The 12964-nt window shown below is 33.0% G+C and overlaps 12 non-coding genes across 12 annotated transcripts; all 12 read left to right on the forward strand.

Moving 5' to 3' along the window:
• Positions 1 to 436: 436 nt before the first annotated feature.
• TRNAT-CGU (transfer RNA threonine (anticodon CGU)) lies at positions 437 to 509 on the forward strand. The gene has a single exon. It is a non-coding gene; the product is annotated as a tRNA-Thr (tRNA).
• A 430-nt stretch (positions 510 to 939) lies between these two features.
• Positions 940 to 1013, forward strand: TRNAT-AGU (transfer RNA threonine (anticodon AGU)). Its single transcript has one exon. It is a non-coding gene; the product is annotated as a tRNA-Thr (tRNA).
• A 1446-nt stretch (positions 1014 to 2459) lies between these two features.
• Positions 2460 to 2532, forward strand: TRNAT-CGU (transfer RNA threonine (anticodon CGU)). The gene has a single exon. It is a non-coding gene; the product is annotated as a tRNA-Thr (tRNA).
• A 429-nt stretch (positions 2533 to 2961) lies between these two features.
• Positions 2962 to 3035, forward strand: TRNAT-AGU (transfer RNA threonine (anticodon AGU)). Its single transcript has one exon. It is a non-coding gene; the product is annotated as a tRNA-Thr (tRNA).
• Positions 3036 to 4481: 1446 nt separating this feature from the next.
• Positions 4482 to 4554, forward strand: TRNAT-CGU (transfer RNA threonine (anticodon CGU)). The gene has a single exon. It is a non-coding gene; the product is annotated as a tRNA-Thr (tRNA).
• A 430-nt stretch (positions 4555 to 4984) lies between these two features.
• Positions 4985 to 5058, forward strand: TRNAT-AGU (transfer RNA threonine (anticodon AGU)). Its single transcript has one exon. It is a non-coding gene; the product is annotated as a tRNA-Thr (tRNA).
• Positions 5059 to 8047: 2989 nt separating this feature from the next.
• TRNAT-CGU (transfer RNA threonine (anticodon CGU)) lies at positions 8048 to 8120 on the forward strand. Its single transcript has one exon. It is a non-coding gene; the product is annotated as a tRNA-Thr (tRNA).
• Positions 8121 to 8550: 430 nt separating this feature from the next.
• TRNAT-AGU (transfer RNA threonine (anticodon AGU)) lies at positions 8551 to 8624 on the forward strand. Its single transcript has one exon. It is a non-coding gene; the product is annotated as a tRNA-Thr (tRNA).
• A 1445-nt stretch (positions 8625 to 10069) lies between these two features.
• Positions 10070 to 10142, forward strand: TRNAT-UGU (transfer RNA threonine (anticodon UGU)). Its single transcript has one exon. It is a non-coding gene; the product is annotated as a tRNA-Thr (tRNA).
• Positions 10143 to 10572: 430 nt separating this feature from the next.
• TRNAT-AGU (transfer RNA threonine (anticodon AGU)) lies at positions 10573 to 10646 on the forward strand. Its single transcript has one exon. It is a non-coding gene; the product is annotated as a tRNA-Thr (tRNA).
• Positions 10647 to 12090: 1444 nt separating this feature from the next.
• On the forward strand, positions 12091 to 12163 carry TRNAT-CGU (transfer RNA threonine (anticodon CGU)). Its single transcript has one exon. It is a non-coding gene; the product is annotated as a tRNA-Thr (tRNA).
• A 429-nt stretch (positions 12164 to 12592) lies between these two features.
• On the forward strand, positions 12593 to 12666 carry TRNAT-AGU (transfer RNA threonine (anticodon AGU)). Its single transcript has one exon. It is a non-coding gene; the product is annotated as a tRNA-Thr (tRNA).
• Positions 12667 to 12964: the final 298 nt, after the last annotated feature.

Here is a 12964-nt window from a genome sequence, read left to right on the forward strand (position 1 = left end):
TCTTTTCATAGTTAAATAACAGATTATTTTCATTAGATGAACCTTTGATATAATTTCAAAATGAAAAATTAGAATTAGCTTACTATTGAACAATTCATCTTAATATTAAATAAAATTCAGAGTATTTTCAAGATGACAGAAGCTAGACTGTGAATGTAAAATGAAGGGTATATCAAAGAGGAAGATAAATAGGAAATAAAACCATGGAGTTGAAGAGGAATAGTGATGCAATCCTCTACAATAATAATTTGTGAAACACTCAAAAATGTAATCTACTTTTATGAGTACTTTTTAACAAAGACTTAGGTATTCTTCTTAAGTGATGGGGAATTCTTTTATGTCTAACGTAATAACACAGATAAAGAAGACTGCACAGAAGGCATTGAGAACCAATAATGGCAACTAAGTGAATTACTCAATTGCCGTAGGGCAACGAGGTGCTGTGGCTTAGTGGTTAAAGCGCCTGTCTCGTAAACAGGAAATCCTGAGTTCAAATCTCAGCAGTACCTCAAATTTGCCCCAAACTTATAGAATTTAATTTCTTCAAGAAAATGTTAAATACAGTTTAAAAACAAGAGTAGACTCCTATTCACTTTAGAATGCTTCATCTCATAATGAAATAAGCACTTGGTATTTTGCAGAATTTCAAAGCAATACCATGCATGAATAAGGGAAATGAGAATTACAACGACCAGGAAAGAGATGAAAATTCAATTTAGAGTTGAATTTAACTAATGCATTTCACTCACAAGACATAATTCAATATTCTAGAAGAACGGTAAGCCACCTCTTATGGAAGTATTTTTAAATAAATTTGGTGTTCTCACCTACAGTGTTTCAGAACAGAGTTGTGTGAACTTAGAAAAGAAAACTAAAAAAACAAAACTGATTTCTATTTCACTCCATTCAGCTAACTATTTCATAAAACTTTGTCATGCAGGTGTTGTGGCTTAGCTGGTTAAAGCGCCTGTCTAGTAAACAGGAGATCCTGAGTTCAAATCTCAGCAGCACCTTCATACTTTAATTGTTAAATTACAGATCAGTTTCCTGACATGTTCTCTTACACAATTTAAAAATGAAAAATCTGAGTCATCTTACTAATAGACAGTTCATCTTAATATTAAACAAAATTCAGAGAATTTTCATGGTAACAGAAGCAATACTTTGAATGTAAAAGGAAGAGTAAATCAAATAGGAAGGTATATATGAACTAAAACCCTAGAGTTGAAGGCAATTGATGTATTCCTCTACAATTATTATGTGTAAACCACACAAAAATGTAATCCACTTTTCTAAGTACTTTTTAACTAAAATGTAGGTATTCTTCTTAAGTGGTGGGGAATGCTTTTCTGTTCAACATTTCACCACAGATAAACAAGACTGCACTGAAGGCAGTGAGGACAAGTCATCTCTACAAAGTCAGCTATTCATAGTTTGTAAGATAAGTAGGTGCTGTTGTTTAGTGGTCAAAGCTTCTGTCTCATAAATAGGAGGTCCTGTTTTCAAATTTCAGCAACACTTTAGAATTAGTTCAAACTTTTAAAACTCAATTTCTTCAAGTAAACATTAAATATAGTTTAAAAACAAGAGTAGTGTTCTGTTGACTTTAGAATGCTTGATCTCCAAATGAAATAAACACTTTGTGTTTTGCAGAATTTCAAACCAATACCATAAAAGAATAGGGGAAAAGAGAATGTTAAAGAAAAGGAAAGAGACAACAAAGAAATTGAAAGTTCAATTTAACTAATGCATTTTACTCACAACACATAATTTTATATTCTATAGCTAGGGTAAGTCACTCATTAAGGAAGTATTCTAAAATAAATTTGGTCTTCTCACCCATAGTGTTTGACAACAGAGTTGTATCAACTTAGAAAAGAAAATTGAAAAACGAGATTTCTATTGCACTCCATTCTGTTATCAGATCCAGTAACGTTTGTGATGCAGGTTCTGTGGCCTAGGTGGTTAAAGTGTCTTTATGGAAAACAGGAGATCCTAACTTCAACTCTTAGCAGCACCTTTCTCTTTTCATAGTTAAATAACAGATTATTTTCATTAGATGAACCTTTGATATAATTTCAAAATGAAAAATTTGAATTAGCTTACTATTGAACAATTCATCTTAATACTAAATAAAATTCAGAGTATTTTCAAGATGACAGAAGCTACACTGTGAATGTAAAATGAAGGGTATATCAAAGAGGAAGATAAATAGGAAATAAAACCATGGAGTTGAAGAGGAAAAGTGATGCAATCCTCTACAATAATAATTTGTGAAACACTCAAAAATGTAATCTACTTTTATGAGTACTTTTTAACAAAGACTTAGGTATTCTTCTTAAGTGATGGGGAATTCTTTTATGTCTAACGTAATAACACAGATAAAGAAGACTGCACAGAAGGCATTGAGAACCAATAATAGCAACTAAGTGAATTATTCAATTACCATAGGGCAAAGAGGTGCTGTGGCTTAGTGGTTAAAGCGCCTGTCTCGTAAACAGGAAATCCTGAGTTCAAATCTCAGCAGTACCTCAAATTTGCTCCAAAATTATAGAATTTAATTTCTTCAAGAAAATGTTAAATACAGTTTAAAAACAAGAGTAGACTCCTATTCACTTTAGAATGCTTCATCTCATAATGAAAAAAGCACTTGGTATTTGCAGAATTTCAAAGCAATACCATGCATGAATAAGGGAAATGAGAATTACAACGACCAGGAAAGAGATAAAAATTCAATTTAGAGTTGAATTTAACTAATGCATTTCACTCACAAGACATAATTCAATATTCTAGAAGAACGGTAAGCCACCTCTTATGGAAGTATTTTTAAATAAATTTGGTGTTCTCACCTACAGTGTTTCAGAACAGAGTTGTGTGAACTTAGAAAAGAAAACTAAAAAAACAAAACTGATTTCTATTTCACTCCATTCAGCTAACTATTTCATAAAACTTTGACATGCAGGTGTTGTGGCTTAGCTGGTTAAAGCGCCTGTCTAGTAAACAGGAGATCATGAGTTCAAATCTCAGCAGCACCTTTATACTTTAATTGTTAAATTACAGACCAGTTTCCTGACATGTTCTCTTACACAATTTAAAAATGAAAAATCTGAGTCATCTTACTAATAGACAGTTCATCTTAATATTAAACAAAATTCAGAGAATTTTCATGGTAACAGAAGCAATACTTTGAATGTAAAAGGAAGAGTAAATCAAATAGGAAGGTATATATGAACTAAAACCCTAGAGTTGAAGGCAATTGATGTATTCCTCTACAATTATTATGTGTAAACCACACAAAAATGTAATCCACTTTTCTAAGTACTTTTTAACTAAAATGTAGGTATTCTTCTTAAGTGGTGGGGAATGCTTTTCTGTTCAACATTTCACCACAGATAAACAAGACTGCACTGAAGGCAGTGAGGAGCAGTCATCTCCACAAAGTCAGCTATTCATAGTTTGTAAGATAAGTAGGTGCTGTTGTTTAGTGGTCAAAGCTTCTCTCTCATAAATAGGAAGTCCTGTTTTCAAATTTCAGCAACACTTTAGAATTAGTTCAAACTTTTAAAACTCAATTTCTTCAAGTAAACATTAAATATAGTTTAAAAACAAGAGTAGTGTTCTGTTGACTTTAGAATGCTTGATCTCCAAATGAAATAAACACTTTCGTGTTTTGCAGAATTTCAAAGCAATACCATAAAAGAATAGGGGAAAAGAGAATGTTAAAGAAAAGGAAAGAGACAACAAAGAAATTGAAAGTTCAATTTAACTAATGCATTTTACTCACAACACATAATTTTATATTCTATAGCTAGGGTAAGTCACTCATTAAGGAAGTATTCTAAAATAAATTTGGTCTTCTCACCCATAGTGTTTGACAACAGAGTTGTATCAACTTAGAAAAGAAAATTGAAAAACGAGATTTCTATTGCACTCCATTCTGTTATCAGATCCAGTAGCGTTTGTGATGCAGGTTCTGTGGCCTAGGTGGTTAAAGTGTCTTTATGGAAAACAGGAGATCCTAACTTCAACTCTTAGCAGCACCTTTCTCTTTTCATAGTTAAATAACAGATTATTTTCATTAGATGAACCTTTGATATAATTTCAAAATGAAAAATTTGAATCAGCTTACTATTGAACAATTCATCGTGATACTAAATAAAATTCAGAGTATTTTCAAGATGACAGAAGCTAGACTGTGAATGTAAAATGAAGGGTATATCAAAGAGGAAGATAAATAGGAAATCAAACCATGGAGTTGAAGAGGAAAAGTGATGCAATCCTCTACAATAATAATTTGTGAAACACTCAAAAATGTAATCTACTTTTATGAGTACCTTTTAACAAAGACTTAGGTATTCTTCTTAAGTGATGGGGAATTCTTTTATGTCTAACGTAATAACACAGAAAAAGAAGACTCCACAGAAGGCATTGAGAACCAATAATGCAACTAAGTGAATTATTCAATTTCCTTAGGACAAAGAGGTGCTGTGGCTTAGTGGTTAAAGCGCCTGTCTCGTAAACAGGAAATCCTGAGTTCAAATCTCAGCAGTACCTCAAATTTGCTCCAAACTTATAGAATTTAATTTCTTCAAGAAAATGTTAAATACAGTTTAAAAACAAGAGTAGACTCCTATTCACTTTAGAATGCTTCATCTCATAATGAAATAAGCACTTGCTATTTTGCAGAATTTCAAAGCAATACCATGCATGAATAAGGGAAATGAGAATTACAACGACCAGGAAAGAGATGAAAATTCAATTAAGAGTTGAATTTAACTAATGCATTTCACTCACAAGACATAATTCAATATATTAGAAGAACGGTAAGCCACCTCTTATGGAAGTATTTTTAAATAAATTTGGTGTTCTCACCTACAGTGTTTTAGAACCGAGTTGTGTGAACTTAGAAAAGAAAATTAAAAAAACAAAACTGATTTCTATTTCACTCCATTCAGCTAACTATTTCAATAAACTTTGTCACACAGGTGCTGTGGCTTAGCTGGTTAAAGTGCCTGTCTAGTAAACAGGAGATCCTGAGTTCAAATCTCAGCAGCACCTTTATATTTTAATTGTTAAATTACAGATCAGTTTCCTGAGATGCTTTTCTAACAGCATTTAAAAATGAAAAATCTGAGTCATCTTAATATTAAATAAAATTCAGAGAATGTTCATGGTAACAGAAGCAATACTTTGAATGTACAATGAAGAGTAAATCAAATAGGAAGGTATATATGAACTAAAACCCTAGAGTTGAAGACAATTGATGTATTCCTCTACAAATATTATGTGTAAACCACTCAAAAATGTAATCCACTATTCCAAGTACTTTTTAATTAAAATGTAGGTATTCTTCTTAAGTGGTGGGGAATGCTTTTCTGTTCAACATTTCACCACAGATAAACAAGACTGCACTGAAGGCAGTGAGGACAAGTCATCTCCACAAAGTCAGCTATTCATATTTTGTAAGATAAGTAGGTGCTGTTGTTTAGTGGTCAAAGCTTCTCTCTCATAAATAGGAAGTCCTGTTTTCAAATTTCAGCAACACTTTAGAATTAGTTCAAACTTTTAAAACTCAATTTCTTCAAGTAAACATTAAATATAGTTTAAAAACACGAGTAGTGTTCTGTTGACTTTAGAATGCTTGATCTCCAAATGAAATAAACACTTTGTGTTTTGCAGAATTTCAAAGCAATACCATAAATGAATAGGGGAAAAGAGAATGTTAAAGAAAAGGAAAGAGACGACAAATAAATTGAAAGTTCAATTTAACTAATGCATTTTACTCACAACACATAATTTAATATTCTATAGGTAGGGTAAGTCACTCATTAAGGAAGTATTCTAAAATAAATTAGGTCATCTCACCTATAGTGTTTGACAACAGAGTTGTATCAACTTAGAAAAGAAAATTGAAAAACGAGATTTCTATTGCACTCCATTCTGTTATCAGATCCAGTAAAGTTTGTCATGCAGGTTCTGTGGCCTAGGTGGTTAAAGTGTCTTTATGGAAAACAGGAGATCCTAACTTCAACTCTTAGCAGCACCTTTCTCTTTTCATAGTTAAATAACGGATTATTTTCATTAGATGAACCTTTGATATAATTTCAAAATGAAAAATTAGAATTAGTTTACTATTGAACAATTCATCTTAATACTAAATAAAATTCAGAGTACAGGGAGTGCAGAATTATTAGGCAAATGAGTATTTTGACCACATCATCCTCTTTATGCATGTTGTCTTACTCCAAGCTGTATAGGCTCGAAAGCCTACTACCAATTAAGCATATTAGGTGATGTGCACCTCTGTAATGAGAAGGGGTGTGGTCTAATGACATCACCACCCTATATCAGGTGTGCATAATTATTAGGCAACTTCCTTTCCTTTGGCAAAATGGGTCAAAAGAAGGACTTGACAGGCTCAGAAAAGTCAAAAATAGTGAGATATCTTGCAGAGGGATGCAGCACTCTTAAAATTGCAAAGCTTCTGAAGCGTGATCATCGAACAATCAAGCGTTTCATTCAAAATAGTCAACAGGGTCGCAAGAAGCATGTGGAAAAACCAAGGCGCAAAATAACTGCCCATGAACTGAGAAAAGTCAAGCGTGCAGCTGCCACGATGCCACTTGCCACCAGTTTGGCCATATTTCAGAGCTGCAACATCACTGGAATGCCCAAAAGCACAAGGTGTGCAATACTCAGAGACATGGCCAAGGTAAGAAAGGCTGAAAGACGACCACCACTGAACAAGACACACAAGCTGAAACGTCAAGACTGGGCCAAGAAATATCTCAAGACTGATTTTCTAAGATTTATGGACTGATGAAATGAGAGTGAGTCTTGATGGGCCAGATGGATGGGCCCGTGGCTGGATTGGTAAAGGGCAGAGAGCTCCAGTCCGACTCAGACGCCAGCAAGGTGGAGGTGGAGTACTGGTTTGGGCTGGTATCATCAAAGATGAGCTTGTGGGGCCTATTCGTGTTGAGGATGGAGTCAAGCTCAACTCCCAGTCCTACTGCCAGTTCCTGGTAGACACCTTCTTCAAGCAGTGCTACAGGAAGAAGTCTGCATCCTTCAAGAAAAACATGATTTTCATGCAGGACAATGCTCCATCACACGCGTCCAAGTACTCCACAGCGTGGCTGGCAAGAAAGGGTATAAAAGAAGGAAATCTAATGACATGGCCTCCTTGTTCACCTGATCTGAACCCCATTGAGAACCTGTGGTCCATCATCAAATGTGAGATTTACAAGGAGGGAAAACAGTACTCCTCTCTGAACAGTGTCTGGGAGGCTGTGGTTGCTGCTGCATGCAATGTTGATGGTAAACAGATCAAAACACTGACAGAATCCATGGATGGCAGGCTTTTGAGTGTCCTTGCAAAGAAAGGTGGCTATATTGGTCACTGATTTGTTTTTGTTTTGTTTTTGAATGTCAGACATGTATATTTGTGAATGTTGAGATGTTATATTGGTTTCACTGGTAATAATAAATAATTGAAATGGGTATATATTTGTTTTTTGGTAAGTTGCCTAATAATTATGCACAGTAATAGTCACCTGCACACACAGATATCCCCCTAACATAGCTAAAACTAAAAACAAACTAAAAACTACTTCCAAAAATATTCAGCTTTGATATTAATGAGTTTTTTGGGTTAATTGAGAACATGGTTGTTGTTCAATAATAAAATTAATCCTCAAAAATACAACTTGCCTAATAATTCTGCACTGCCTGTATTTTCAAGATGACAGAAGCTAGACTGTGAATGTAAAATGAAGGGTATATCAAAGAGGAAGATAAATAGGAAATAAAACCATGGAGTTGAAGAGGAAAAGTGATGCAATCCTCTACAATAATAATTTGTGAAACACTCAAAAATGTAATCTACTTTTATGAGTACTTTTTAACAAAGACTTAGGTATTCTTCTTAAGTGATGGCCAATTCTTTTATGTCTAACGTAATAACACAGAAAAAGAAGACACCACAGAAGGCATTGAAAACCAATAATGCAACTAAGTGAATTATTCAATCGCTTTAGGACAAAGAGGTGCTGTGGCTTAGTGGTTAAAGCGCCTGTCTCGTAAACAGGAAATCCTGAGTTCAAATCTCAGCAGTACCTCAAATTTGCTCCAAACTTATAGAATTTAATTTCTTCAAGAAAATGTTAAATACAGTTTAAAAACAAGAGTAGACTCCTATTCACTTTAGAATGCTTCATCTCATAATGAAATAAGCACTTGGTATTTTTCAGAATTTCAAAGCAATACCATGCATGAATAAGGGAAATGAGAATTACAACGACCAGGAAAGAGATGAAAATTCAATTTAGAGTTGAATTTAACTAATGCATTTCACTCACAAGACATAATTCAATATATTAGAAGAACGGTAAGCCACCTCTTATGGAAGTATTTTTAAATAAATTTGGTGTTCTCACCTACAGTGTTTCAGAACCGAGTTGTGTGAACTTAGAAAAGAAAATTAAAAAAACAAAACTGATTTCTATTTCACTCCATTCAGCTAACTATTTCATAGAACTTTGTCGTGCAGGTGCTGTGGCTTAGCTGGTTAAAGCGCCTGTCTAGTAAATAGGAGATCCTGAGTTCAAATCTCAGCAGCACCTTCATACTTTAATTGTTAAATTACAGATCAGTTTCCTGACATGTTCTCTTACACAATTTAAAAATGAAAAATCTGAGTCATCTTACTAATAGACAGTTCATCTTAATATTAAACAAAATTCAGAGAATTTTCATGGTAACAGAAGCAATACTTTGAATGTAAAAGGAAGAGTAAATCAAATAGGAAGGTATATAGGAACTAAAACCCTAGAGTTGAAGGCAATTGATGTATTCCTCTACAATTATTATGTGTAAACCACACAAAAATGTAATCCACTTTTCTAAGTACTTTTTAACTAAAATGTAGGTATTCTTCTTAAGTGGTGGGGAATGCTTTTCTGTTCAACATTTCACCACAGATAAACAAGACTGCACTGAAGGCAGTGAGGACAAGTCATCTCCACAAAGTCAGCTATTCATAGTTTGTAAGATAAGTAGGTGCTGTTGTTTAGTGGTCAAAGCTTCTCTCTCATAAATAGGAAGTCCTGTTTTCAAATTTCAGCAACACTTTAGAATTAGTTCAAACTTTTAAAACTCAATTTCTTCAAGTAAACATTAAATATAGTTTAAAAACAAGAGTAGTGTTCTGTTGACTTTAGAATGCTTGATCTCCAAATGAAATAAACACTTTGTGTTTTGCAGAATTTCAAACCAATATCATAAAAGAATAGGGGAAAAGAGAATGTTAAAGAAAAGGAAAGAGACAACAAACAAATTGAAAGTTCAATTTAACTAATGCATTTTACTCACAACACATAATTTTAAATTCTATAGCTAGGGTAAGTCACTCATTAAGGAAGTATTCTAAAATAAATTTGGTCTTCTCACCCATAGTGTTTGACAACAGAGTTGTATCAACTTAGAAAAGAAAATTGAAAAACGAGATTTCTATTGCACTCCATTCTGTTATCAGATCCAGTAAAGTTTGTGATGCAGGTTCTGTGGCCTAGGTGGTTAAAGTGTCTTTATGGAAAACAGGAGATCATAACTTCAACTCTTAGCAGCACCTTTCTCTTTTCATAGTTAAATAACAGATTATTTTCATTAGATGAACCTTTGATATAATTTAAAAATGAAAAATTTGAATCAGCTTACTATTGAACAATTCATCTTGATACTAAATAAAATTCAGAGTATTTTCAAGATGACAGAAGCTAGACTGTGAATGTAAAATGAAGGGTATATCAAAGAGGAAGATAAATAGGAAATCAAACCATGGAGTTGAAGAGGAAAAGTGATGCAATCCTCTACAATAATAATTTGTGAAACACTCAAAAATGTAATCTACTTTTATGAGTACATTTTAACAAAGACTTAGGTATTCTTCTTAAGTGATGGGGAATTATTTTATGTCTAAAGTAATAACACAGAAAAAGAAGACTCCACAGAAGGCATTGAGAACCAATAATGCAACTAAGTGAATTATTCAATCATCTTAGGACAAAGAGGTTCTGTGGCTTAGTGGTTAAAGCGCCTGTCTTGTAAACAGGAAATCCTGAGTTCAAATCTCAGCAGTACCTCAAATTTGGTCCAAACTTATAGAATTTAATTTCTTCAAGAAAATGTTAAATACAGTTTAAAAACAAGAGTAGACTCCTATTCACTTTAGAATGCTTCATCTCATAATGAAATAAGCACTCTGTATTTTGCAGAATTTCAAAGCAATACCATGCATGAATAAGGGAAATGAGAATCACAACGACCAGGAAAGAGATGAAAATTCAATTTAGAGTTGAATTTAACTAATGCATTTCACTCACAAGACATAATTCAATATATTAGAAGAACGATAAGCCACCTCTTATGGAAGTATTTTTAAATAAATTTGGTGTTCTCACCTACAGTGTTCCAGAACCGAGTTGTGTGAACTTAGAAAAGAAAATTAAAAAAACAAAACTGATTTTTATTTCACTCCATTCAGCTAACTATTTCTATAAACTTTGTCACACAGGTGCTGTGGCTTAGCTGGTTAAAGCGCCTGTCTAGTAAACAGGAGATCCTGAGTTCAAATCTCAGCAGCACCTTCATATTTTAATTGTTAAATTACAGATCAGTTTCCTGACATGTTCTCTAACACAATTTAAAAATGAAAAATCTGAGTCATCTTACTAATAGACAGTTCATCTTAATATTAAACAAAATTCAGAGAATTTTCATGGTAACAGAAGCAATACTTTGTAAAAGGAAGAGTAAATCAAATAGGAAGGTATATAAGAACTAAAACCCTAGAGTTGAAGGCAATTGATGTATTCCTCTACAATTATTATGTGTAAACCACACAAAAATGTAATCCACTTTTCTAAGTACTTTTTAACTAAAATGTAGGTATTCTTCTTAAGTGGTGGGGAATGCTTTTCTGTTCAACATTTCACCACAGATAAACAAGACTGCACTGAAGGCAGTGAGGACAAGTCATCTCCACAAAGTCAGCTATTCATAGTTTGTAAGATAAGTAGGTGCTGTTGTTTAGTGGTCAAAGCTTCTCTCTCATAAATAGGAAGTCCTGTTTTCAAATTTCAGCAACACTTTAGAATTAGTTCAAACTTTTAAAACTCAATTTCTTCAAGTACACATTAAATATAGTTTAAAAACAAGAGTAGTGTTCTTTTGACTTTAGAATGCTTGATCTCCAAATGAAATAAACACTTTGTGTTTTGCAGAATTTCAAAGCAATACCATAAAAGAATAGGGGAAAAGAGAATGTTAAAGAAAAGGAAAGAGACGACAAACAAATTGAAAGTTCAATTTAACTAATGCATTTTACTCACCACACATAATTTTATATTCTATAGGTAGGGTAAGTCACTCATTAAGGAAGTATTCTAAAATAAATTTGGTCTTCTAACCTATAGTGTTTGACAACAGAGTTGTATCAACTTAGAAAAGAAAATTGCAAAACAAGATTTCTATTGCACTCCATTCTGTTATCAGATCCAGTAAAGTTTGACATGCAGGTTCTGTGGCCTAGCTGGTTAAAGTGTCTTTATGGAAAACAGGAGATCCTAACTTCAACTCTTAGCAGCACCTTTCTCTTTTTTTATAGTTAAATAACAGATTATTTTCATTAGATGAACCTTTGATATAATTTCAAAAAGAAAAATTAGAATTAGCTTACTATTGAATAATTCATCTTAATACTAAATAAAATTCTGAGTATTTTCAAGATGACAGAAGCTAGACTGTGAATGTAAAATGAAGGGTATATCAAAGAGGAAGATAAATAGGAAATAAAACCATGGAGTTGAAGAGGAAAAGTGATGCAATCCTCTACAATAATAATTTGTGAAACACTCAAAAATGTAATCTACTTTTATGAGTACTTTTTAACAAAGACTTAGGTATTCTTCTTAAGTGATGGGGAATTCTTTTATGTCTAACGTAATAACACAGATAAAGAAGACTGCACAGAAGGCATTGAGAACCAATAATGGCGACTAAGTGAATTATTTAATTGCTGTAGGTCAAAGAGGTGCTGTGGCTTAGTGGTTAAAGCGCCTGTCTCGTAAACAGGAAATCCTGAGTTCAAATCTCAGCAGTACCTAAAATTTGCTCTAAACTTATAGAATTTAATTTCTTCAAGAAAATGTTAAATACAGTTTAAAAACAAGAGTAGACTCCTATTCACTTTAGAATGCTTCATCTCATAATGAAATAAGCACTTGGTATTTGCAGAATTTCAAAGCAATACCATGCATGAATAAGGGAAATGAGAATTACAACGACCAGGAAAGAGATGAAAATTCAATTTAGAGTTGAATTTAACTAATGCATTTCACTCACAAGACATAATTCAATATATTAGAAGAACGGTAAGCCACCTCTTATGGAAGTATTTTTAAATACATTTGGTGTTCTCACCTACAGTGTTTCAGAACCGAGTTGTGTGAACTTAGAAAAGAAAATTAAAAAAACAAAACTGATTTCTATTTCACTCCATTCAGCTAACTATTTCATAGAACTTTGTCATGCAGGTGCTGTGGCTTAGCTGGTTAAACCGCCTGTCTAGTAAATAGGAGATCCTGAGTTCAAATCTCAGCAGCACCTTCATACTTTAATTGTTAAATTACAGATCAGTTTCCTGACATGTTCTCTTACACAATTTAAAAATGAAAAATCTGAGTCATCTTACTAATAGACAGTTCATCTTAATATTAAACAAAATTCAGAGAATTTTCATGTTAACAGAAGCAATACTTTGAATGTAAAAGGAAGAGTAAATCAAATAGGAAGGTATATATGAACTAAAACCCTAGAGTTGAAGGCAATTGATGTATTCCTCTACAATTATTATGTGTAAACCACACAAAAATGTAATCCACTTTTCTAAGTACTTTTTAACTAA

Source organism: Pleurodeles waltl, chromosome 12 (genome assembly GCF_031143425.1).
Source record: "Pleurodeles waltl isolate 20211129_DDA chromosome 12, aPleWal1.hap1.20221129, whole genome shotgun sequence".
Taxonomy (NCBI): domain Eukaryota; kingdom Metazoa; phylum Chordata; class Amphibia; order Caudata; family Salamandridae; genus Pleurodeles; species Pleurodeles waltl.